We start from the raw sequence: 27,325 nt of genomic DNA, 5'->3' as shown, positions 1-27,325 counted from the left end.
GCCCGTCCACACCCTGGCCCTCTGCTCCCCAGCAAACATGGGGTTATTGGGCCAGCATCGGCTACTGTCGGGGTCGTGTCGGCAGCGGCGGCTGAGTGACTGTTGCAGCAAACCACTTCGTTAGCGGTGTCGGCCTTACATCAGTAAATGTTAATTGAACCAATTAATACTAAAACCAAATTGGCCCGATACAGTTTGCCTCATATTTGCCTCAATCATGAGCTAATGTATAACACTGCATTTATGCAAACATACAAAAAAATGGATTATCCGTTTTCCGATCGGGATTACAGGCAGCGAACGTTCAAGATCAAGATCAAGTTCAACTTTTCCCGCTTAAATATTGTTTACGTTGTAAAACGGCTCATCCAAGAAGCCGTCCCGTCATCGTTGAACAACTTACCACTCTACACACAAGTGGTGAGTTATCTTTGATAAATCTTTGAAAGATGAAGTCTTCAAAGTGGACATTAGCCCAAAAAGCTAAGAGAAAATGTTGTCAGTATCCATATACAAGCCAACCCAAACACGCCCAACGATCTATCCCTCGTCAATGTGTCAATCTTGCACACTACTACTGACTCTGGGTGATGGTGATGATGATGTGATATTGTCATGTGAAGGGAAGCAGGATGTAGATTGTGGAGCTCAGCAGGTGTTAAATACAGATGATCACAAAAGAAAGCAAACTGAAATTTGTTCTTCACTTAGTAATGAAGTAAAAGTATTTGATAGTGACTGTGAAATCACAATTCATCCAAAAGTACCTCCAGTTGTGTCAGAAAATGCACAAAGCCAGCTGCTACAATGGGCTGTTGATAATCAAATAACTCACACAGCTATTAATTCATTGTTAACCATTCTAAAACTAAATTATGATGCGTCCCTTCCTTCAGAGGCTCGCACACTGCTCAAAACTCCAGTCAACCAAACATCACTTATTACACAAAAATGTGGAGGCCAGTATTACCATTTTGGTTTGCTCAAAGCTATTGATAAATATGAAACAAGACATACATCTAAAGAGTCCATTCAGCTACTTGTACACAATGGTTTGTCTCTGAAAATAAACTGTGATGGCATACCATTACATCGGAGCTCTAGAGCACAATTTTGGACAATACTGATTAATTTTCAGTGTGAAGGACTTAAACCCAACTGTTCTCCAGAAGTTGTACGAATATTTTATGGCATGTCAAAACCTAATGATGTTGATGAATTTTTGAAAGATTTCATTGATGAATTGAAACTTGTATCTAATGGGTATAAGCTTGGTGAGCATCTTATCCCAGTCCACACAGCCTCCTTTATTTGTGATGCCCCAGCACGACAGTTCTTTAAAAGAATCACATCTCACAATGGTTACTCAGGATGTGAGAGGTGTCAACAGGTGGGGGAATATGAGGCTGGAACTGTGGTATTTCCAGAATTGAATTCTCTACCACGATCAGATGAAAATTTTCTTGCTCAAAGTCACAGTAATCACCACCGAGGTATATCCCCTCTTGCAAAGCTGAATATGACAAATTGTTTAGTGTCAAAATTTGTATTGGATCCTATGCACTTAGTGTATTTGGGTGTTATGAGAAAACTTCTCAATCTTTGGCTCAAAGGACCCTTAAATGTAAGGATAGGCTCTCACAAGAAAAACTTAATATCTAAAAACCTGGTCAATGTAGCAAAATTCATGCCTGCGGAATTCAACCGTAAACCAAGGTCGCTAGATGAACTTGATAGATTCAAAGCAAATGAGTCAAGAAGTTTTCTTCTATATACAGGCCCTGTGGTTTTGAAGATACCACTGACATCAACATATATAACAATTTCATGTTGCTGTTCAGTGCAGTCAATCTCTTGTCCAGAAAAGATATTCCAAATTCTGTTGAGTATGCAAAAGACTATTTACTCAAGTTCACTGAGCACTTTATCCAGATATATGGGAAAAGATATGCTGTTTACAATGTTCGTAATTTGTGTCATCTACCTGATGATGTCGCAAAACATGGTACTCTTGATAGTTTTTCGGCATTTGAATTTGAAAACTTTTTGGGAGTCATAAAAAATCTCTTGAGGAAACCCAACTTCCCTTTATCTCAAGTTATCAATAGGATTTCAGAAAGAAATATAAGTATGGATGTGGAAGAACATATCTATCCTGTCCTGAAAAAGATTCACGCACAAGGCCCTTTAGTTGATGAAATGGTATGCCAGCAGTACAAGGAATTATACTTGGAAAAATACTGTTTTAAAGTCACACCTGCTGATCAAGGAGTAATGATTAACAATGAAATTGGATGCATTCAAAATATTATTTCAAATAAATGTGAGCCTAATAATATAAGTATAATATATCAAGTATATCAGGTTAAGGAAATTGTTTTTCATTACCCATTATCATCTGAAAATTTAGGAATTTACAAAGTTAAAACACTGCAAAAAGATTTGAAGATATCTTCTTACATGGCAATCCAAAGAAAATATTTGCTGATACAATTATGACAAAATTCATTTGCTGCTTTTCCACTTGTTCACAGCCTTCAGCCACAGTGATTCAATCAATCAGCATGACTTCCAAAGAGTTTTGTGTAGTTGTGTTTGTTGAAACACAAGAGGTGGATGTTGCTCCAAGCATTTGGCTTTCAAAAAATGAAAGAAAATGTAGATGGCCTCCATACAGAGACTCCCAGAAAACTCAAAAAGGCTATCAAGGACCAAGTCATGCCTGGGGAAAGTTGGCCTACCTATCCAGTGTGAGTACTTGGCTTTTAGGGTGAGTATTTTTCTTCCTGTTGAGGTATTATTTGGCCTCATGTAGGCTCATACTGTCCCCTGATTTCCTATGGTACACATTCAATCACAGACAAGTTGGGGATTGCAGTTAGTTAATCTTTGAAGTTGCACCTTTGATAGGATGTTAATTCAAAGGTGTTGAAATTATTATTCAGGATTTATCATTACAGATTGAAGCATAAAACACTTTATGAAGACACAGACTGCTCTGACTCATCTGGAGATACATCAACTATGCAGCCAAGCCCAAGCACAATTCCAGAACCCCCTCGTGTTTCTGGTTTCCCATCTCTTCAAAGAAGTAATGCTTTTGCATCCCTAAGGTTGACAGAGACACGCATTCTCACCGTAAGTGATGCTGCTAACTTTGCATAAACATTTTGGGTGTAACTGTAATATCTTACATTTATCTTTTAACTTTTTTGCAATATTGATAAAAGCTTAATTTGTATACATTGGTTATCATGTTTCATATAAGTAATTTAGATATTCAATTAGTATACCTCATGAAAAAAATTCTCGTGAAATAGTAGTGAAACTGGAATTTTTCAAGCTTCATACATGACATCATTGTTTAAAAGACTTACTGAACCTATACACTCTAATCAGAGTACCTGTAGACCAGAATGATTGCATGCAAATCTATTCCAGGAACTGATGGACATAGTTGAATTTATCACACTGGTCACAAATCAAATCTACACACGGCCATTCCAGCACTACAGTAATGTTAACATTACAGTCTGGCATGTACACAAGTATATCCTAAGGCACCTGATAGACATAGGTCACACTGGTTACAGATTACACTTATATCTATAGCCATTCTAACGCTACAGTAACCTTAACATGCACTTTACACAAGATACATGGGCTTACCAATGTGGACTAAGCCACCATGGTAAGGTATGGTCTGGAGTTAAAGGCTGACTAACAACAAAATCACTGTGTGATATTTCATTACATACTATTCTACATACTATTCTGCTTGTTCTAGTGACTTAGAAATCTGAATCTGAAATTTCTATGGCAACTTTTTCTTTGAGAATTGAAGACTATTCTACTTGCTTTAGCAAGATGTGAGACACACGGAAGATCAAACTAAACTGCTTCAACAACTAATGGCAACGCAGAAGGATATGCTACACCAGCTGTTGACAATGCAGTCGGTATCATCATCATCACAGGAATATGACTTTACTGCTGTTGATGATGTACTACCAATTGAAACACTTCAGGGATTTGATGCTCTTGAAGGAAGACTGACATCTGATCAAGAATTTAAAGAGCTTATGGTAAGTAAAATTAATAATTTTATTAACACTTTATTTGAATGATGTTACGTGTAGCGATCCATGCTATTTTATGATATTTACTTGTGTCTGTCTGTGTGTATGTATGTCCTACAACTATATCATTGTGTGTCCAGTATCTTGTTTCCGTCTATTTATGTCTCAACTTGTGTCTTGTTGTGCCCTTTAGCCCTACGGCATCATGTCAACAACACGTGTCCTGCAGCTGCTCCGTCCATCCCAGTCTCCCTCCCCTCACCCGTTCATAGAAAAAATGTTTGTTTGTTTTGCTTTTGTCCTTAACTCCTCCCATACCCTTCTCCTGAGCCACTCTGAAAACTATCCATGTTTGGGTGTGACCTACAATGACCTCCATACACTGCCCATACCCTGTCATCGTGTCCACTCACTTCTCCGCCCACTAATTGTGACCAATCCCTGCCCTAAATTAGGTGTAAAATAAGGTTTTGTTCCAGCCCTTTGGGTTTCTGTCCCTCCTTCTTGTGACTTGTAGAAAAAGTCCTTCGCTTGCCTTCACTGCACTTCAGCATTCCAGGTGCCTTGGTCCCTCCCTTCCCCTCCTCTCTAGTCTTGTGTAAGTACAACATAATGTGAATTTCCCGGTAACTTAGTGTGTGTGTGTGTCTGCGGGTTAGGTGTTATGTTGTAGGATTTATTTGTGTCTTCATATTTGTGATTTTATTTATTTACCGTACTTTACTGTTGTGCTTATTTTATCTTAAAGTAGTAACTTGACTTATCTTTTGGAACTTGTAAATATTTCACTTTCATTTTGTTGTATTAATATAATTTCTTTTGTTATTAAATTAAGAAACCATTTCAAGTTTTCCTTTTTTCCTTTCTTGTCCCTTGTTTTAAGTTTACTTAAGTGATCCCTTTTATTTATTTTTGATTGTGTTTATGCATCTAGAGGCCCTTGGTAATGATTACCAAAGGTTGTGTAACAATGAATGATAACAAAATAAACTGGAATAATGTTTTACATATTTTAGCCTAACTGTGTGTGAAAGACGCAGTCAGGTTCTTTAGTTTGAGTTTGCAAAACTAGTTGATCACACTCTAGTCGTAGTTAAATCTAGCGAACTGTATGTTGGGAAAATACTTCAAATGCATGATAAAAAATAACAAAGAACATATTATTATCTAAGTTATATGTTTTAGGTACAACGGCTGAAGGTTTTGGGAGGAACTACATTGAGAGTTGCAGTAAAGTCAATTTTGGATACTGTCATGTCAAATCGACTGCAACATAAATTCAATTGGGAGGGCAAGAAGTGTTGGAAAACAAAGGAGAATTTCACCAAGATAGGATTCAAGTCAACAAAGCTTTGTCAACTGGTGTGTGGTGAGTACAATTTCAAGTATATATGAATCATGTAATTAGAACAGTCCAACTTAAGAAATGCTAAATAATACTTGATGTTGGTATTAGAAGACTGCTATGTTGGTTATCATAAACATTGAATATATTGTTTTCTTCCATAAACAATTCAAAGAAACTATCCTCCAGGTGAATAAAGAAAATTGGAAGCTCTTCTGCTGGCCACCTCTTTGTTAGACGTTCCTGAATGGAGTGAGGCATCAGAGAGATAGTTTGATAAATCTTATACTTTCTTTCAAGCAGAGGAAAAATATTTATTGTACTTGGGTTCGAGAGTAAGTCATGAGTAGAAATTATTCATAATGTTCCTGCATGCTTCCTCCGTCCTACATGGTGGAACACCGTTCCCTTGCCGTATGGCAGCTGTGCCCACTGGCCAGTGGTTAGGCACCTGGGGGTTATTGGCTTCCCACCCACCCGTAGCTACGCCACTGTAACCTTCCCTATTTAAGTAACACCTGACTGGGATGACAGGGTGACTAATGAGGAGGTGATGAGAAGGTCTAGAGTAGGGGAACAGCAGCCTTTCAGTGGCCATTAGATTTTACAGAATTAATAATGTATAGTTAATATATTTACATCACATTAGTTTTTGACAGGAGTGCTGCTCATGAAGCCACAATTTTCTACAGATGAGAAGGAGATTGGTCAAACAATTATGAAATATCTCCGTTGTTCCAGCGATCGTTGTGGAGGTAGAGCACAAAGGTTGAAATCCCAGTCCAATGATTCAGCACATTCATCACAAGATGGTGTTTTGTCAGACATAGATAGCTAGATCTTAATTAGGTGATTGATCACAATAGCCATGTCAGAGTATGGTTTAAGTACACTCAACCCTCGATTTGCCGGACCTCCATTTGCCGGATTTCGGATTTGCCGGACAAGAGTCCGTGGGGTAAAAAAAAAAAAAAAAGTCCGGGACAAGTCGATTTCAAACTACCGCGCCAGACAAAGTTCGCAAATCGGGCACTAGATGGCAGCGCGGGCGGACATACACGTCTAGTACTGGACTGTACACAAGTCTGCCGCGTCACACGAGTGTTGTGCTTACGTGCTTGTCGTGGATACACCTCTTCTTCACAACGATGCCACCCAAAAACCCACCAAAGAAAGTAACCAAGCGTACAGCTAAACCTGTGCACCTTTCTGTGTCGCAAAAACTGGAACTTTTACGTAAAATAGATGGAGGAATGAGTGTTGCCCAAGTCTGCGAGCTGTATGGGGTGAAAAAACAGACAGTTTCGGACATAAAAAAAGCTCGAGGAAAGTTAGAAAATTATGCAGTTAAATTTGCTGTGTCGGGAAAGGGTGATGCAACTAGAAAGCATATGAAAGACCCGAAATGTGTTGAGCTTGATTTGGCAGTGTACAAGTGGTATACCCAGGAGCGTGCATGTGGGGTGGAAGTGAGGGGAGTGGAGTTGGCCGCTAGTGCTGCTAAGCTTGCTGCCCACATGGGTATTGAGTTCAAGGACAGTATAGGACAGCTATGCGAGGTGTAGTCCGGGGGTGGGTTGTGTTTCCCGGACATATATAGGGTAAAGTCCGGCAAGGGGGTAGACCCCCGGACATTTTCCATTGCCGGACATTTGCCATTCCCGGACAAGCCTTCCCCCCTTTTAGTCCGGCAAATCGAGGGTTGAGTGTATTTGCATACGGTTCTTTTTTACTGGGAAAGTAATGGAAGGAATTTCATCTCATGCATTACAAAAGATTCTCCAAGGAAAAGATTACTGGATTTGTTATTTTCAGTTTCTGTTTGAATCCCCTTAACTTCTGGCAATGTTTCATGCAGTTAATACTGTATTCATCATCATCATCATCATCATTATTATTATTATTATTATTATTATCATTATTATTGTTCATTAGTTGTTGTTTTTTTTCAGTTCAGTTTTTACTTCCCTAATATTGGAGTTGAAGAGTTAGTTAATTTATTTTTGAATATTCTGTTTCCTGTTTTATTTATTTTTCACAGATAATGGTGATTTTTGTTGGCAAAATGAAGAAATAGTTGAGGAAAGGTACCATAAATAATGCTATCCTGCATGAGTTGAAGGAGATTTTTTTTTCAGGAGTACAGTGCGTCAAGGGACCATATTGGCTATCCAGCGGCGACTCGAAGACAAGTAGTTTGGACTTAACTCGGTTCCTCTTTTCTATTTCGGGAAAGAATAATACTGGCTGTCGTTTGGAGCCAAATGTCCAAACGTTGTACCTGCTGGTAGAAAAAAAATGTATTTACCCTTTGCTGGTAAGGTTTTAAGGTTTGCATCTGTGTGTGGTGTGTGTGACCACTGAGGGGCGAATGTGCAGTCTCCTGAGGCCCAAACAGACAAAATATTAGCTTGGAGGTTTTGTATTTTTTTGCCCAGGGCTTTATTTTGCTCTCCAGCAGCTTAAGAATGATTTAACTTGCTGTTAAATAATTGTTAGCTTAAGAACCTATAGCTATTTTGACTTCTGGTCTTAAGATAAGTGATTTACAGACGCCCTCTCCAGCGAGAGGGCGTCTGTAAATCACTTATCTTAAGACCAGAAATCAAAATAGCTACTAACAATTATTTAAAAGCAAGTTAAATCATTCTTAAGCTGCTGGAGAGCAAAATAAAGCCCTGGGCAAAAAAATACAAAACCTCCAAGCTAGTATTTTGTCTGTTTGGGCCGCTCAGGAGACCAGCTTCTTTAATTAGCTAACGAGGGGGCTTCAGCCCCCTCGACCCCCCTGCTAACCAAGGGGGGGCTGCGCCCCACCCTGGTCCACCCCCTCTTAAAGATGCGTGTTCTAAAAAAAAAATAACCACGCGTGGTGGATCTGGTCTCACATGCGTGGGCTAATGGCTAACAAAGTGTACCATCGCTAACCAAGCGTATTATCGGAAATAGTATTAGGTAAAGGTGCGTGTTCACAACAAAAAAATAATAATAACAACGCATGGTGGACCTGGTCTCACATAGCGTATCATTGCTAACCGGATCGTTGGCAACGCTGCTCATATTGCAATGACGTCGCCATGTAAACACATCGTCCGTATGTATAATATGCCCTTAAGTACAATATGGAGGTGCGGAGTGATTTTCAATAATTACCTTGCGTGGTTTCCGTAAGTTGTAAAAAAAACCCGGAATGTATGAAATTTCCCTACATCTTAGTAATTGTAAGGAATTTCCCTACATCTAGGGTATTTTTCAACCCCTCATAACTCAAAAACTACGCATTTGCAATGCATTTCATGTTTACCACCACATTCCCCGAAGTCTCAATGGCCCCCTAGCCAATTTTGGTTGCGAGGGGTGAGTATGGGCAAACACTAGAATAATACCCCCAAGTGTAGCCCGTCCACACCCTGGCCCTCCCCTCCTTCCTCTCTCAATTACAGCCCGTCCACACCCTGGCCCTCCCCTCCTTCCTGTCCAAAGTACAGCCCGTCCACACCCTGGCCCTCCCCTCCTTCCTGTCCCAAGTGTAGCCCGTCCACACCCTGGCCCTCCCCTCCTTCCTGTCCCAAGTGTTGCCCGTCCACACCCTGGCCCTCCAATCCTTCCTGTCCCAAGTGTAGCCCATCCACACCCTGGCCCTCCCCTCCTTCCTGTCCCAAGTGTTGCCTGTCCACACCCTGGCCCTCCCCTCCTTCCTGTCCCAAGTGTTGCCTGTCCACACCCTGGCCCTCCCCTCCTTCCTGTCCCAAGTGTTGCCGGTCCACACCCTGGCCCTCCCCTCCTTCCTGTCCCAAGTGTTGCCTGTCCACACCCTGGCCCTCCCCTCCTTCCTGTCCCAAGTGTTGCCTGTCCACACCCTGGCCCTCCCCTCCTTCCTGTCCCAAGTGTTGCCTGTCCACACCCTGGCCCTCCCCTCCTTCCTGTCCCAAGTGTTGCCCGTCCACACCCTGGCCCTCCAATCCTTCCTGTCCCAAGTGTAGCCCATCCACACCCTGGCCTCCCTCCTTCCTGTCCCAAGTGTAGCCCGTCCACACCCTGGCCTCCCTCCTTCCTGTCCCAAGTGTTGCCTGTCCACACCTGGCCCTCCTCCTTCCTGTCCCAAGTGTAGCCCGTCCACACCTGGCCTCCCCTCCTTCCTGTCCCAAGTGTGGCCGTCCACACCCTGGCCCTCCCCTCCTTCCTGTCCCAAGTGTAGCCTGTCCACACCTGGCCTCCCTCCTTCCTGTCCCAAGTGTAGCCCGTCCACACCCTGGCCCTCCCCTCCTTCCTGTCCCAAGTGTTGCCTGTCCACACCCTGGCCCTCCCCTCCTTCCTGTCCCAAGTGTAGCCCGTCCACACCCTGGCCTCCCTCCTTCCTGTCCCAAGTGTAGCCCGTCCACCCTGGCCCTCCCCTCCTTCCTGTCCCAAGTGTTGCCTGTCCACACCCTGGCCCTCCCCTCCTTCCTGTCCCAAGTGTTGCCCGTCCACACCTGGCCCTCCCTCCTTCCTGTCCCAAGTGTAGCCCGTCCACACCTGGCCCTCCCTCCTTCCTGTCCCAAGTGTAGCCCGTCCACACCTGGCCCTCCCCTCCTTCCTGTCCCAAGTGTAGCCTGTCCACACCTGGCCTCCCCTCCTTCCTGTCCCAAGTGTAGCCCGTCCACACCTGGCCCTCCTCCTTCCTGTCCCAAGTGTAGCCGTCCACACCCTGGCCCTCCGCTCCTTACTGTCCCATGTTTAGCCTGTCCACACCTGGCCCTCCACCACCTGCACACTCACCCTGGGGCCTGCACGCCGAGGGGCTCCTCCTCCTCCACGAAACACTGCCAGGGCACTTCAGGGCACGCGGCGGACCTCGACCTTGATCTTGATGACACAGGGGACTTGTTTGCTTCCTCCTCCTCTTCTTCTTCTCCTTCCTTTATAGCTTCTTGGCTCCTTCTTGATTGTTTCACTTTTCTGTCTCCCTATATTCAGACTTTCCGATTTTATCCTTTCCGATTGACCTATTTTCCCATTTCTTTATTTTATTTCCCTGGTTTCTTGTTTTCGCTTCTCCTCTTGTTTAACTGCAACAATAAACTCTCAATCAATCAAATCTCCTCTTTGCACATCTTCTTAGGTCCTACTTGAGTCTTTAATTTTTCTGTGAACCTAGATTCAGATTTTCCTGTGTTCCTCTTCTGATTTAGTACATATTTTTCCCATTTTCTTTTATTTCCGTATTTTCTTCTTCTTTTGTGATGATCTGCTTCTTTTTCTCTTCTTCACACTATATTCAGGTTTTCCTATTTTCCGATTTGCCTATTTTCCTATTTTTCTTCTTTTCTTTCTAATTGGAGACTTTTTATGCCCTAAGTTGTTGTCTTTTTATGCATTTTATTTATGGTCTTTTATTTCTTGTATTTTCTTTTCCTTACGCTTAGTTTTATCCTTGGAGGAATAATACATGGAGTGGCCCTCAGCGGGTCGCTCTCTTGGAGGAAGATTCTTCCTCCTCTTGAGCAGGCATTGCCTAACTTTGTAATAACTACCGATGAAGTCCTTAAAGCTCTCCAGTCCCTTAAAACAAATACAAGCCCCGGACCTGACAACGTATATCCTATACTGCTTAACCCTAGAATGGAAACCGTTTGCCGTTTGGCACAAAAATTAAGGGGTTTTTGAAACTCGCGCTCACTGTGGTTAACCTTGGCCGAATTTTTCAACTCATTCACGGGTATGTATTAGTGCGTCGGGTGCCCTGCTGAGGAGAGGGTATCACAGTCCTCTGCTCCTTCTCACTTCTCTGGTATGAGTGCCCCGTGTGCCATTCGGCACAGCGTTTCCAGTAACGTTATTTTTGTTGTCAAATAAAGTTTTGGAAGTACCCATTTTGCCCTCTTTCGGATTCTATCCCTCTCTCTGTTCCTAAGGCTCTTCGTCTCATCAGCTCTCCTCCTCCTACTGATAGCCTTCTACCTCTTAAATTCCGCCGCGATGTTGCTTCTCTTTCTATCTTCTATCGATATTTCCACGCTGACTGCTCTTCTGAACTTGCTAACTGCATGCCTCCCCCCCTCCCGCGGCCATGCTGCACACGACTTTCTGTTCATGCTCATCCCTACACTGTCCAAACCCCTTATGCAAGAGTTAACCAGCATCTTCACTCTGTCATCCCTCACGCTGGTAAACTCTGGAACAACCTTCCTTCATCTGTATTTCCTCCTGCCTACGACTTGAACTCTTTCAAGAGGAGGGTATCAGGACACCTCTCCTCCCGAAATTGATCTTTCTTTCGGCCACCTCTTTTAATTCTTTTTGGGAGCAGCGAGTAGCGGGCTTTTTGTTATTGTTTCTTTTTGTGCCCTTGAGCTGCCTCCTCTGTTGTAAAAAAAAAAAAAAAAAGCCCGACAACACCTGGGGAGGAACGATACAACAAGTCCTCGCAGGACAAGATGCGTTGTCGAACGGACCTTTGGGATCCTCAAGTCAAGGTGCAGGTGCCTACATAAGTCAGGAGGAAGTTTGCAGTATGACCCCAAGAAGACTATGAAGATTGCGACTTCTTGTATGCTCCTGTACAACTACTGAGTGGATCGCTGCAGAAGAAGTACCAGTTCAGCCTGTGAGAAACAACAGACAGATTCCTGGTCAAGTTGTCAGGCAGGAAATTATTAGAAACTTCTTTTCCTGAGTATAGGTAGGCATATATGTAGACCTTGCAGTTATTAATAGATTACTTTCAAATGTAAATGTGCACAACTCACAGTCGGAGGCATAAGAACAAAACAACGTGGTGATCCAGAGGACTTGACTCCCACTGCAAGACGTTGAGAGTTTTCAACCATTGACAAGTGGCGGAGGGTTACCAACATGCTGCCTAACAGATCTTCAAGAGGGGCACCACCTCCACACCACACATTCTTATCACCTAGTTTGATACCCTACTTGTCCATCTCACATGGCCCATGTATCTCAGCATTCTGCACTCTTGGCTCCATGTCATCCTCTTCAACTTGTTGCTTCGAATAGCATAACTGGCCTCACATACATAGAAGTGTTCAATATACCTAGGCTATAATATTATATTTAAGGACTCCTATACGAGGTATCGCCCCAGACAGAGGTGTCGAAGTAAGTCTGTCTGATGGTAGGCTGGCTGACTGCTGTCGGGACCCAAGCCAGCATGCCCTGGGGGTTGTGTGCGGGAGGAGGAAAGAGGGTAAAGGACAAATGGTGTGTGTGTCATTATCAGGGGTAACCCACAGTTATATACCTAGAGCGCGCGAGCCAAACACTCGGGTGCGGCAACCGGAAGTACCTCGGCCGCCATCTTTGGGAGCCCAGTCCAGCCAACTCTGTGCTCCAGCCGGCAACTTCAAAGTGGAGGTAAGTGGTAGGTGGTGATGGTGATGATGATGGTGGTGGTGGTGATGATCGATGGTGGTGGTGGTGGTGGTGGTGATGGTGGTGGTGGTGGTGGTGGTGATGATGATGGTGGTGGTGGTGGTGGTGGTGGTGATGATGATGGTGGTGGTGGTGATGGTGGTGATGGTGGTGGTGGTGGTGGTGGTGATGATGGTGGTGGTGGTGGTGGTGGTGGTGATGATGATGGTGGTGGTGGTGGTGGTGGTGACGGTGGTGGTGGTGGTGGTGATGATGATGGTGGTGGTGGTGGTGGTGATGATGGTGGTGCTGGCGGTGGTGGTGGTGATGATGGCGGTGGTGGTGGTGGTGGTGATGATGGTGGTGGTGGTGGTGGTGGTGCTGGCGGTGGTGATGGTGATGATGGCGGTGGTGGTGGTGGTGGTGATGATGGTGGTGGTGGTGATGATGGTGGTGGTGGTGGTGCTGGTGGTGGTGATAGTGGTGGTGGTGATGGTGGTGGGTGGAGGAGCTGGTTGAGAGAGAGAGAGAGAGAGTCGGACTGACTTGACAAATATGACATAACTGAGGTTTTATACTCTCTCTCTCTCTCTCTCTCTCTCTCTCTCTCTCTCTCTCTCACCACCACCACCACTATCACGTACCACCATAACCACCACCACCACCACCACCATAATCACCACCACCACCACCACCACCATCATCAACACCACCACCACCAGCACCACCATCATCACCACCAGCACCACCACAACCACCACCACCACCATCATCACCACCACCACCACCACCACCACCAGCACCACCACCATCACCACCACCACCACCACCACCATCATCACCACCACCACCAACACCACCACCATCATCACCACCACCACCAGCACCATCATCACCACCACCACCACCACCACCACCAACATCACCACCACCAACATCACCACCACCACCACCATCATCACCACCACCACCACCATCATCACCACCACCACCACCACCACCACCATCATCACCACCACCACCACCACCATCATCATCACCACCACCATCATCACCACCACCACCACCACCACCACCACCATCATCACCACCACCACCACCACCACCATCATCACCACCACCACCACCACTACCACCACCACCAACAACAGCACCACCATCATCACCACCACCACCACCATCATCACCACCACCACCACCACCAACAGCACCACCATCATCACCACCACCACCACCACCACCATCATCACCACCACCACCACCATCATCACCACCACCACCAACACCACCACCACCATCATCACCACCACCACCACCACCACCATCATCACCACCACCACCACCACTACCACCACTACCACCAACAGCACCACCATCATCACCACCACCACCACCACCACCATCATCACCACCACCATCATCACCACCACCACCAACACCACCATCATCATCACCACCACCATCATCACCACCATCACCATCTAAACCACCACCACAGAGTGAGGGAAAGTGGGCTCCCCAAGATGGCTGCCGAGCCAGGGTAGCTTGCCTCACCCGCCGCCAACCCCACAACACGGGAGCGCGCGCTCTAGGTATATAACTCTGTGGGGTAACCACGGTGGAGCGCAAACACTCGGTAGTTGTAGTCAAGGCTTAATTAAGTTGATGAGTGATGTTAGACTGAGTGAGCAGGTTTTTTTACCGCGCCCCGCGGCCAGGCGCCAGGCGGGAAGTGTTGCCAACTCGCACATATTTTTGCTACATGTTCTTGTATAATCTAATATATACTGTAACGTTCTAGACTGTACTGTTCGGTATAGGAGAAGAGGGCGAGAGGAGTTAGTCCCAGTCATAGTAAGCTAGTGGTCAGTGAAGAGTCAAGAGTGAATTGTACAACTAAGGAAGAATATTAAACTACAGAAGCTGTGCAAGGTGTTTCCATATCTCCCTCCCACGGAGTCTCCTGACGGCGACACGGAACCCAAGTAACACGTCCGGCATAACAATAGGTTTTCTTCGTGTGTTGGTGCTACTTGTTTCTTGTGTTTACATGTTAGTTTATAATTAGACTAAGTTCTAAGTGTTATGAGCGACAATTTAGTCTTGTATGGCTGAATCCTGTCCCTTGACCCTTAGTTCATCATCAGAATCTCTAAACAAATATATTTACCTTAAGTAATAGTGTTAAAGTCACGCTACCCATATTATTTGGCAGATGATAATCCTGTGTGCGATAACGGTGCCTTATTAGACTTGGTAAATGAACTACTAATTTTACTCTCTGCTTTAAGTGATCAACAATTAATTCTACTTTGAGGTATAATTAACCAACATTATTAAGGAGTGCCCATGCCAGGCACGACATTAAGAATATTTTTCTGTTGACCAGCAGACTTACTATAGTCAAACCATTTCCAATAGTCTGTTGAGGCAGTGGCTTCTGCAGGTCCTTTCCTCCCTTCTGCTTTGCCACACAGTTCCGGTTACCTATTTCCTCCGTTTCCTGTCCCGTCTTTCACAAACTGGGCACCTGTAATGCACCACTACTTGATTTACATTTCTCAGCCCTGAGCATCTCTTTGTGGCACCACTTATCACCCCCTGTGCACAGGGCAGAGTTAGTAGCCTTTTGTCTTCCACTGGAACTACCTTCCTGTATAGATGATTTCTCAGTAATTACTTATTTGTTGTGCTGTATCAGCTGTTACGTGCTACATCAAGCTGTAATACTCAAACTGCAGGTTAATCCAATAAAACAAAGTGAATGACTAAGTCATGTGTTATTATTCCCAAGCTCCATTGGCAATGGCGAGTACATATTATATAACTGAAGCATATTACACATTCATTGAACACAATTAAAACTAACTACCCTAATCAAATTAAATGTAACCTAACCTCATCTGACCTAATTAAACTAAATATAAGGTAACCTAACATAACCTGGCCTTTATGCCTGCTCCCAAAATGAAATAAATGGAAATAAATATGATATTAATTTGAAAAATATATCTGAGGAACAACCAGAGGGAAAATGACCAGACTTGAACTATGAAACAAGAATTGTTGGCTTCAAGATGACCTCAACTGACCAAGAATGACAAGATCTACGCAATGTGACAGGTCAGAATTGAGTCTTGAAAATGATTTCTGATGATTAAGAATGACATGATCTACTGAATGACAACAATTGTCTGCTTTGAAAATGACCTCAGCTGAAATAATATTGCATGCATTTAACCTTTTACATCCCTCTCCAACATCCTATTCCATTCAGTAACAACTGTTACCATAATCCCCTTTTCTCTCTTATATACATACATCACTCAAGTAGCATGTGCTCAATCATATCGTCGCCCCTCTTTCACACCTACATGAATGTCACACCTTGGGACTAACACCTTGCCACCATCTGGAAGAGGATGTCCTCCCCCTCCCCGGCACCACCACACTGCACTCAACCCTCCCACCACTATCATTCCAACCTCCCACTGATGTGTTAGATCCCTGAACCCCTACCTACTGTTCTTTACAATGTGTTTATAATGTGTACATTTTTAGCTTAGCGGCTGGTAAGACCAAATACACTATATTATTACTATTAACACACACACACTTGACCAATAAGCCCAGGCCACAACAGCCAGCCCAGCACAGTCACCAAAAAGATCAGACCTTTCACAGGACCCACCAACCACATGAAGCCTGGGGTGGAAAGTGAATAACAGATCATGCCGTCACAGTCACCATTTGTTCCAACAGATGAATATTTTCTGTTCTCTGTGCTACACACAGCCCTGTAACACCACCACAACAAACACTTGCACTCACACACACAGCAGAACTGAATCAGCACAGCACCTCAGGAGAAGTGGACCTTCATGTGCCTGACAATATCACACTTAGTCATGAAACGTTTCCCACAAACATCGCACTTGAACCCTTTATGACCAGAGTGTCTGAAGACGTGCCTGTCCAATATGCTCTTCAGTTTGAATCTTTTCCCACAAACTTCACACTCATGACTTCTTGCATCAGTGTGTATAACAAGGTGTAATTTGAGGTTACCCTTCTGACTGAAACATTTCCCACAAACTTCACACTCATGCTTTCTTTCACCAGTGTGTGTAAGAGTGTGTAATTTGAGGGTACTCTTCTGACTGAAACATTTCCCACAAACTTCACACTCATGATTTCTTTCACCAGTGTGTGTAAGAGTGTGTAATTTGAGGTTACCCTTCCGACTGAAACATTTCCCACAAACTTCACACTCATGATTTCTTTCACCAGTGTGTGTAAGAGTGTGTAATTTGAGGGTACCCTTCTGACTGAAACATTTTCCACAAACTTCACACATATAATTTTTTTCACCAGTGTGTGTAAGGGTGTGTTTCTTGAGGGTACCCTTCTCAGTGAAACATTTTCCACAGATTTCACACTCATGATTTCTTTCACCAGTGTGTGTAAGAGTGTGTAATTTGAGGTGACCCTTGTGACTGAAACATTTCCCACAAACTTCACACTCATGATTTCTTGCACTGGTGTGTGTAAGGGTGTGTTTCTTGAGGGTACCCTTCTCAGTGAAACATTTTCCACAGATTTCACACTCATGATTTCTTTCACCAGTGTGTGTAAGAGTGTGTAATTTGAGGTGACCCTTCCGATTGAAACATTTCCCACAAACTTCACACTCATGATTTCTTGCACTGGTGTGTGTAAGGGTGTGTGTGTTGAGGTGACCCTTCTGACTGAAACATTTCCCACAAACTTCACACTCATGATTTCTTGCACCATTGTGTGTAAGGGTGTGATGTTTGGGGTTACTCCTATTACTAAACCTTTTGCCACACTCCCGACTTTCATGAGGTCTTACACCAGAGTGTGTGGGTGTATTTGTTGAGGTCATCCTTCCCTGCATGTCTTTTCTCACACTCTTGGCTTTGGTCAGTAAACTTGCTCTCATTCTCAGATCTTCTCACACTTCTGAAATTCAAACTTCCCCCTTTGTGGATGAAGAGGCCACCAGTTGTTGTTGTTGGTGGTGGTTGTGTTGGTGGTGTTTTTTATCACTCCTGAACCTCACACCAGTAGCAGTCTGCTCCTGCTGATCCCAGCCACTCCAGCTGCTGTCCCGCCTTGAAGCCTCCACTGCAACACTACTCTGGATGTGAGGAGTTGGCTGGCCTTGAGGAACCTCAGAGATGCTGGAGAAGGCGGCGAGGTTGCTTCAAAGTCACACTCGGTGACCAATTGAGCAGGCAAGGCGAGGGATGCACCAAGGAGTCCTGAAGTCAGCGGCAGCAGGGACGGAACAAGTACTGACCACAGCAACTGTCTCGATGCCTCACTTCAACACTAACACCAGTGGTGGACATTGGGACACAAAGTCATGTGCTGAAAAAAAAAAAAAAAAGACTGGTAAGGAAACTGAAGTTGGTGGGAGGGATCAGGGCGGTGGTGGGTGCACCGAAGGCAAGCCACAGGCCACCGGGTCAGGCAAATAGTGCGTGTACTAATAATAAACTAATGCAATAATATATTCATTGATAAATATGTCTTTTGAACTAACCTAAATAAATCTGAAGCGATATTCGTAACAATACTAAGTCAGAACTACACGTAAATGGACAATATCCAGCGACCAAAGCTGCAAGCTTGATAGTTTTAAGGCCTGTTAACACATTAATAGTGTAACATACCCGCCAGCATACCAACACCGTGGACGCCAGTTAAAAGCCAGCTGGGAAAATTGGGAATACCCCCTTGTACTTGGCCATGGTTATTTACCGGATCCAGTTTCTCCTCAGCCAAAACAAAACCCGTAGCGGTTAATATGTTATAAGTAGGTAAGGGAGGAGAACGAGAAATACGAACCACAGCTTGAGTTGGCACCCCTGATATAAATCCACTCTAACCATATATTTTTATATATTTATACGTTACGTCTTAGAAAATAAGGGAAAATTAAGTTTAGAATCAACACACAAAAAAACAACCTCAGAAAGGCAGAGGAAGGATAGATTAATGTACCAAGCTGAAAGGCGAGAAGGAAAAGTGTTAGAACCTGGGGAAGGCCACGTCAGAGGGAAAGGTAGCGAGGCAACCGCTCCGGCTGGCATGATTCATTCTAGACTTAACCTTCCCGCACGGCGGAGGTAAGCTCACAGCTCGCTAGAGTACGGCTGCCTGGGAGTGAGAGATAGCCCTAGCCGACGTTCATTAGTGATTCATTCTAGACTTAATCTTCCCGCACGGCGCAGGTGGCGAGAGACAGCTGAAGGCCGGTGTCCAGGGGTAGGGAAGGCGAGTGCCCGCCATCTTGAAGCCGCCCAATTGAGTCGGGAATGGACCCAGACGCCAGTGGTTGACAAGGGTCATGCCCTCAGTCATGAGTGCCTGAACTGAGCAAAGGTAAGGGCGAGACACTCCAGTCCCTGCCGCCCCCCGGGAGACCAGCAGGCTTGTGATGGGAGTAAACGGCTCCACAACCCCCCCTGTAGGCAAGGCACGACAGCATATTGTGTAGCTCTCAGGCCTCCACCAGCCAAGGAAATTGTGTCAAATGGGTAAGGGGCACCCGCTGTGTGGACGAGGGGCTAACAGTGACCCCCCCCCCGTTAGCTGTAACAGTCTGATCTTTCCCTCATACTAAACTCTTTTCTTCCTATTTTTTTATGAGTGTTTTTTGGTGTGTGTGCACGCCGATGCAGGAAGTTGATATCGGATTGTCTAGCCAATCGGGCGGTAGCCCTGTGATATATACCTACATATGTTCATCTCTCTCGTGTGTAGCATTTATCCATAAGAATGTTAGGGATTAGAAGAAAGGTTTTCACAGTTATAAACAAAACATGCTACACTTCCCTCGTCTAGTGAGGATTATTGTTAGGGGGAAGGGAACTTGGGAAACAAACCAATAAATTGTATTCTGCCTATGTCCTGTATTAATGCATACAGCCTTCCTAGCCTACGGTGCAGTCTCGCAATCTCCCCCACCACGACCTCCGAAGGTAACCACGACCCCACACTACCAAACTTTGGACTGAGGATACCATCTACCTCAAGGAACAACCCATAGTAAGCTGGGGAGCGACGGACACTATCTACCAGGTGGGACAGTTGTTAAGGTCAAGTGTTACCTGGCCTGCAAGGGCAGGGAGAGTCTGGGGACTAACCAGTTAGTTTAGTTCCGTCCCACCTGGTTCATAGAACTGCCGTTCCTCGCTTACAGGCTTTGGGGGTTGTGCCATATTACAACCTCCTGGTGGCAGCTTACAGAGAGAGAACAGCAGGGAATCGAACCCAGCCGTACACTCTCTGTGAGGCTGAGGAATAATAGCGTCACTATTCTTCCTCTTCCTCCCCTTTTTTTATTTTTCAACCTGTTATGACCAGGGGTCGAACCTGGGACTGTTACAATAGCGTTTGGCAACTCAGCGCTCTTGCCTGCTCCGCGGAACTTTCACGGCACCCACCACGCCAGTGTCCGCTGGACTTTTGCAGAGAGAGGAGTTATGTATCATTATGAGAGGATAGCCTGTAGTATAGTGTAAAAATCCACGGTACAAATATATACCAAATCGCGGACCACTAATATTTTTTCCCTCTGCCGCGCATTGGTGCACCAATGTACCAGGCATGGGTTGGCGCATATATGTACCAGTTCGCGAAGAACTGACGATAAAGTCTTGTTCTGCTATTTGGTGTAGTTTTTATGATTATTATACGAGTTTGTGTCAATACAATATCTTACATTCTGATGAGCTGTACATAAAAAAACTATTAATAATGTTTTTTTTTACCCTCCTTTTCAACAGAAATGAACCCGACCGTCTTTTAAGGAGGGCGATCGGATACCTCATCTGGTGATTCAGATGATTCAGGTTTTTTGTCAGTTCAGATGACCCAGATGATGAGCTCTCCGAGGAAAGTGACGAGTTAGAAACAGATGAAGAGCAGGATGGGGAACATTATTTTCTTTGTTATGAACAAAATTTTAATTTATCAGGAATTTTTTTTTACGTTATTTGCGGAGTGGTATTTCCCTCTACAGTTCAGTAAAATACACTATAATAAATCAACCATTGGGATAATCTAATATTCCAAGTACTAGTAAGTAGTGATCTGGAGCATTATTTTTTCTGTTACGAAAGCAAGATTTTCATTTATTAGGATTTTTTTTTTTTTACGTTGTTTGATATGAGGGGCATTTGCCTCTACAGTTGATTACTGTTACATAATGAAATGCTTATATTTGGAAGCAAAATGTCACCAAACTTTAAATGTATTTTGGATGCCTTTACATAGCTATATATTTATTACCTTATCATTTTCAACTTATTACCTGGTACCATTGCAACACATCTGCAGTCATAATAAATACAAATTTACCCACAAATTGTTTATATACTCATGTTTGTAAAAGTTTATAGAAAGGGCTATTCGGGCCACAGATGTACCAATATGCAACAAGTGAAACATCTGCTCAGCACACTGGCGGCCCAGTAAGTGAACAAGGTATAAACAATCATATGTGAACATTTCATGACAATCAAATGAATACAAATGGCAAGACACATGAAATGGAAAAAAAAATCTTAAGGAGCCAAAATCTTGAAAATTTGTTTTTTACACTTCAAAAAATTTCACAAAATCGACAAAACGTCTGACAGTCTTTTGTAAGGTATCAATATAATCTACAACTAAACGGCAATTTTTCTCATTTTGTACATTTTTTTAAATGTAAAAAGAAAACGGGAGAAAAAATGGAGAAAATTATTAGTGAAAATGAATTTCAATTTTTTTAATCCAGAACGAAAAATGAAAAAAATTACAAAATGATAAATGTAGATCTATACACAAAGTTTCTTTGGTATATTTTTTCAACTAAAGTCTGTTAACAAAAATAAGATTTTATGCTTTGTTTGAGTCTCCTCTACACATTCACCCAAATTTCACAAAATTCACAGAATGTCATACACTTACACCAACAAACAACATACTAAAATTTCAAAGCCATAGGACATACTGTGTGCCCAGGAGGGACCCCCCCGGGCGCCCTCCTTAACCCGAGAACGTGGGCAGACCCTTTTTTAGGCTTTCACGAGTCGTGGCTGTGGTACGGTGGACCCTAAAAAGGGCTCGCCATAAAACGCCTAATTCGAGCTAATTGTAGGCGGTGGTGGCATAGCGCAACCCACCATGAATGCCCTAGGTCAATGTGGTGCGTGGGTGATCTTGAGGTGGGCTTTTTTGTCATAGGTGGTGCTGTAAGGTCGTGGCATACTGAATTAGCTATCCATACAGTGATCACTTGGCAAATTCTCTGTAGTACACAACAAGCGACTCTCGGCTAGATGCCACGCATCACGAGACTGTTTATTTTGTAACAAACATCACCCAAAGAGAATGGAGTTTGAGTAAAAGTAAATATTTGTAACGGTTTTATGGTTATGAGAGGAGTACTCTGATGTACGTTCCATGCTCTTTTCTTAGTCTCAAAATGCAGAGTAGTTTTGTCGTTTCTCGGGCACTTCTCGGCCTTTCCATAGCCCAAGCCTACGGGTTAATAAGGCAGTGAGGCCGCTGATTGGGTGAGCGCCGGCGATGACGTCATTGGACTCCCAGCGAATCACAAGCGTGTTTTCAGAGCTCAGCCAATCGTAAGGCTTCATCTGTGGCTTTAAAATGACCCGTTCTCTCTTTCTGTTTTCTTTCTTTTTCCAAGGTACGTATTTTGAGATAACAAGGGAGTAAAGGAGGAAAAAAAGTGAGCTCCGGGGGGCAGCATGACCCAATTATAATGGCACCACTATAAACAGTTGCCTGCGCCATGACAGGCTCGGGGCCGACCATTAGGCTCAGATGGATAGTTTACCGGCGCCATAAGCCACATAAAAAAAATAAAAAAAACTCCACGGGTCGGAACAAATAAGCGCTTTTTCTGTGTTTTCAATACCTTGAGTTTCGCGACCCTCGAGTTTAGCGCTACACCTTCGGAAGGAAGCGAGCACGAAACTGGAGAGGGTACTGTAGTCATAACATAAATACTGGCCTAAGGCAAAAACCTTCTCTTTCATCGTACTTTTATTTATCCTGAAATGTACACATTTCCATTTTTTGTGGGTAATAAATAGCCATAGGAAGAGTGGTGGTTGGCCCAAGCCCGACGTGGTGCAGGCAAGTGTTTATACTGGCGCCGTCTATTCTTGGCTCATGCTGCGCCCGGAAGCTCATTCTTGATTTCCCTTTGACAGTTCCTTTAGAGTCCACGTTGATGGGTGGTCTTCAGGACAGCATGTGGGTGGTCTTGGGCCACTCGGCGGTGACTGAAAAATCCCAGGTGGTAGCGGCGGATTCGAACCCAAATCATCCACGACGCAGTGAATACTGGACCGGCACGCTAACCACTCAGCCACCGCCTTGGATACCAACAGAAAAATGATGTATTTGTTATGGGTTGTCTTAAAATACCTATGTGTAAAGAAGGCGACGCAATGTCCCTCCCCCTTCCTCCACCAGCAGTGGGCAGCGGCTGTCAGTCATGGCAGGCCACAGAAATTTTAGGGCTGGGTTAGGTTAGGTTAGGACAACAACATGTCTTTGAACAAAAATAAAGTTGAATTAATAAGATATGGGGAAAATGGCCACCTCAAGATCACAGTACCAGGTGAAAGGTCAAGAAATTGCAGAGAAGAGCTCCGTACATGACCTGGGGGTACTAGTTAGTAATGACTTTTCACCCACTGAGCACATTGACATCACAAGGACGGCCAGCAGGATGACAGGATGGATACTCTGCACCTTCAAGACGAGGGAACCCGAACACCTCCTCCCGCTCTGTAAGTCCCTGGTGTTGTCGAAAATGGAATACCTGTGCCATCTGTGGTCCCCACACAAAATGTACAATATCAAGCGACTGGAACAGACACAAAGGGTCTTCACAAGGAAGCTGAACTCAATGAAACATCTGAGTTACTGGGACAGGCTCAAGACTCTGCAACTCTACTCCCTCCAAAGACGAAGAGATAGTACTACATAATTAACACTGAAGAAGCAAGTGCCTAACCCATCACCACAAACTGAAGGAGGGATAACACGCCAGACACACCCCAATTTGGCCGCACCTGCCCCAGGACATCCATTGAAACAGTCAGTCAATGTCTTAGGTCCATACATGCTGCCAGCTTTACCAACGAGGGACCAAGACTATTCAACTGCCTGCCCAGGGACATCAGGGACACCTCAAACTGCAGCATGGAGACCTTCAGGAGAAAATTTGACCTGTTTCTGCAGGGGATCCCTGATGAGCCCCCTGTCCTACACACGACTACTCCAAGGGGGGCAGAGAGTAGCTCCCTCCCTGACCAGCTGAGGCACATTAGGGGCCGCTTTCACAGTCATTTTGTTTGTTTTTATCGTTACAAATGGCGGTGATTGCCGCTATAGTATTTCCACGTAAAACTGGCCTATGGGGTAGTGGCGGCTGCGGGGTGAGCCCAGCCCCGCACCTTACCACACACTCTCAACACCTCTCACCTCCTCTACCACTACCCCATAGGCCAGTTTCACGTGGAAAACTATGCGTTGATCACCGCCATTGGTAACGATCAAAACAAATAAAGTGAAAGCGGCCCTAGGAGTAGGGCACAGTGTTGGGGCGGTGGACTCCCAAGTCGCCCAAAGTGAACATCACCTACACTGCAACAAGACAAGACCCATAACTTAAAATACAGTTAGTTCCGTATTGGAGAGTAAGATGTTGGTATTTTCCTGAGGTCAGGGTGGCAACCCTACACACACGTGGCCCATCCACACCCTGGCCCTCCGCTCCTTCCTGTCCCAAGTGTACCCGTCCACACCCTGGCCCTCCGCTCCTTCCTGTCCCAAGTGTACCCGTCCACACCCTGGCCCTCCGCTCCTTCCTGTCCCAAGTGTACCCGTCCACACCCTGGCCCTCCGCTCCTTCCTGTCCCAAGTGTACCCGTCCACACCATGGCCCTCCGCTCCTTCCTGTCCCAAGTGTACCCGTCCACACCCTGGCTCTCCGCTCCTTCCTGTCCCAATTACAGCCCGTCCACACCCTGGCCCTCCCCTCCTTCTTGTCCCAATTACAGCCCGTCCACACCCTGGCCCTCCGCTCCTTCCTGTCCCAATTACAGCCCGTCCACACCCTGGCCGTCCCCTCCTTCCTGTCCCAATTACAGCCCGTCCACACCCTGGCCCTCCGCTCCTTCCTGTCCCAATTACAGCCCGTCCACACCCTGGCCCTCTCCTCCTTCCTGTCCCAATTACAGCCCGTCCACACCCTGGCCCTCCGCTCCTTCCTGTCCCAATTACAGCCCGTCCACACCCTGGCCCTCCGCTCCCCAGCAAACATGGGCTTATTGGGCCAGCATCGGCTACTGTCGGGGTTGTGTCGGCAGCGGCGGCTGAGTGACTGTTGCAGCAAACCGCTTCGTTAGCGGTGTCGGCCTTACATCAGTAAATGTTAATTGAACCAATTAATACTAAAACCAAATTGGCCCGATACAGTTTGCCTCATATTTGCCTCAATCATGAGCTAATGTATAACACTGCATTTATGCAAACATACAAAAAAATGGATTATCCGTTTTCCGATCGGGATTACAGGCAGCGAACTTTCAAGATCAAGATCAAGTTCAACTTTTCCCGCTTAAATATTGTTTACGTTGTAAAATGGCTCATCCAAGAAGCCGTCCCGTCATCGTTGAACAATTTACCACTCTACACACAAGTGGTGAGTTATCTTTGATAAATCTTTGAAAGATGAAGTCTTCAAAGTGGACATTAGCCCAAAAAGCTAAGAGAAAATGTTGTCAGTATCCATATACAAGCCAACCCAAACACGCCCAACGATCTATCCCTCGTCAATGTGTCAATCTTGCACACACTACTACTGACTCTGGGTGATGGTGATGATGATGTGATATTGTCATGTGAAGGGAAGCAGGATGTAGATTGTGGAGCTCAGCAGGTGTTAAATACAGATGATCACAAAAGAAAGCAAACTGAAATTTGTTCTTCACTTAGTAATGAAGTAAAAGTATTTGATAGTGACTGAAATCACAATTCATCCAAAAGTACCTCCAGTTGTGTCAGAAAATGCACAAAGCCAGCTGCTACAATGGGCTGTTGATAATAAAATAACTCACACAGCTATTAATTCATTGTTAACCATTCTAAAACTAAATTATGATGCGTCCCTTCCTTCAGAGGCTCGCACACTGCTCAAAACTCCAGTCAACCAAACATCACTTATTACACAAAAATGTGGAGGCCAGTATTACCATTTTGGTTTGCTCAAAACTATTGATAAATATGAAACAAGACATACATCTAAAGAGTCCATTCAGCTACTTGTACACAATGGTTTGTCTTTGAAAATAAACTGTGATGGCATACCATTACATCGGAGCTATAGAGCACAATTTTGGACAATACTGATTAATTTTCAGTGTGAAGGACTTACACCCAACTGTTCTCCAGAAGTTGTACGAATATTTTATGGCATGTCAAAACCTAATGATGTTGATGAATTTTTGAAAGATTTCATTGATGAATTGAAACTTGTATCTAATGGGTATAAGCTTGGTGAGCATCTTATCCCAGTCCACACAGCCTCCTTTATTTGTGATGCCCCAGCACGACAGTTCTTTAAAAGAATCACATCTCACAATGGTTACTCAGGATGTGAGAGGTGTCAACAGGTGGGGGAATATGAGGCTGGAACTGTGGTATTTCCAGAATTGAATTCTCTACCACGATCAGATGAAAATTTTCTTGCTCAAAGTGACAGTAATCACCACCGAGGTATATCCCCTCTTGCAAAGCTGAATATGACAAATTGTTTAGTGTCAAAATTTGTATTGGATCCTATGCACTTAGTGTATTTGGGTGTTATGAGAAAACTTCTCAATCTTTGGCTCAAAGGACCCTTAAATGTAAGGATAGGCTCTCACAAGAAAAACTGAATATCTAAAAACCTGGTCAATGTAGCAAAATTCATGCCTGCGGAATTCAACCGTAAACCAAGGTCGCTAGATGAACTTGATAGATTCAAAGCAAATGAGTCAAGAAGTTTTCTTCTATATACAGGCCCTGTGGTTTTGAAAGATACCACTGACATCAACATATATAACAATTTCATGTTGCTGTTCAGTGCAGTCACTCTCTTGTCCAGAAAAGATATTCCAAATTCTGTTGAGTATGCAAAAGACTATTTATTCAAGTTCACTGAGCACTTTATCCAGATATATGGGAAAAGATATGCTGTTTACAATGTTCGTAATTTGTGGCATCTACCTGATGATGTCGCAAAACATGGTACTCTTGATAGTTTTTCGGCATTTGAATTTGAAAACTTTTTGGGAGTCATAAAAAATCTCTTGAGGAAACCCAACTTCCCTTTATCTCAAGTTATCAATAGGATTTCAGAAAGAAATATAAGTATGGATGTGGAAGAACATATCTATCCTGTCCTGAAAAAGATTCACGCACAAGGCCCTTTAGTTGATGAAATGGTATGCCAGCA

At 44.3% G+C, this 27,325-nt stretch overlaps 1 protein-coding gene across 6 annotated transcripts in view; it reads right to left on the bottom strand.

Moving 5' to 3' along the window:
• Window positions 1-27,325, bottom strand: part of LOC126987359 (zinc finger MYM-type protein 1-like) — a 66,676-nt gene that overhangs the window by 30,021 nt on the left and 9,330 nt on the right. Inside the window, exon 2 of one of the 6 annotated variants that reach the window (XR_007740812.1) lies at window positions 17,610-18,165. The exons of 4 other annotated variants lie outside the window; for them this stretch is intronic. The gene's annotated coding sequence lies outside the window, so the exon portion shown is untranslated. Of the gene's footprint in view, window positions 1-17,609; window positions 18,166-22,764; window positions 23,193-27,325 lie in introns of all 6 variants that reach the window. One more of the 6 variants, XR_007740808.1, reaches the window with a different exon arrangement.

The sequence above is a fragment of the Eriocheir sinensis genome, chromosome 64, assembly GCF_024679095.1.
Source record: "Eriocheir sinensis breed Jianghai 21 chromosome 64, ASM2467909v1, whole genome shotgun sequence".
NCBI classification, from domain to species: domain Eukaryota; kingdom Metazoa; phylum Arthropoda; class Malacostraca; order Decapoda; family Varunidae; genus Eriocheir; species Eriocheir sinensis.
This window is presented reverse-complemented; position numbering and strand designations above follow the sequence as displayed.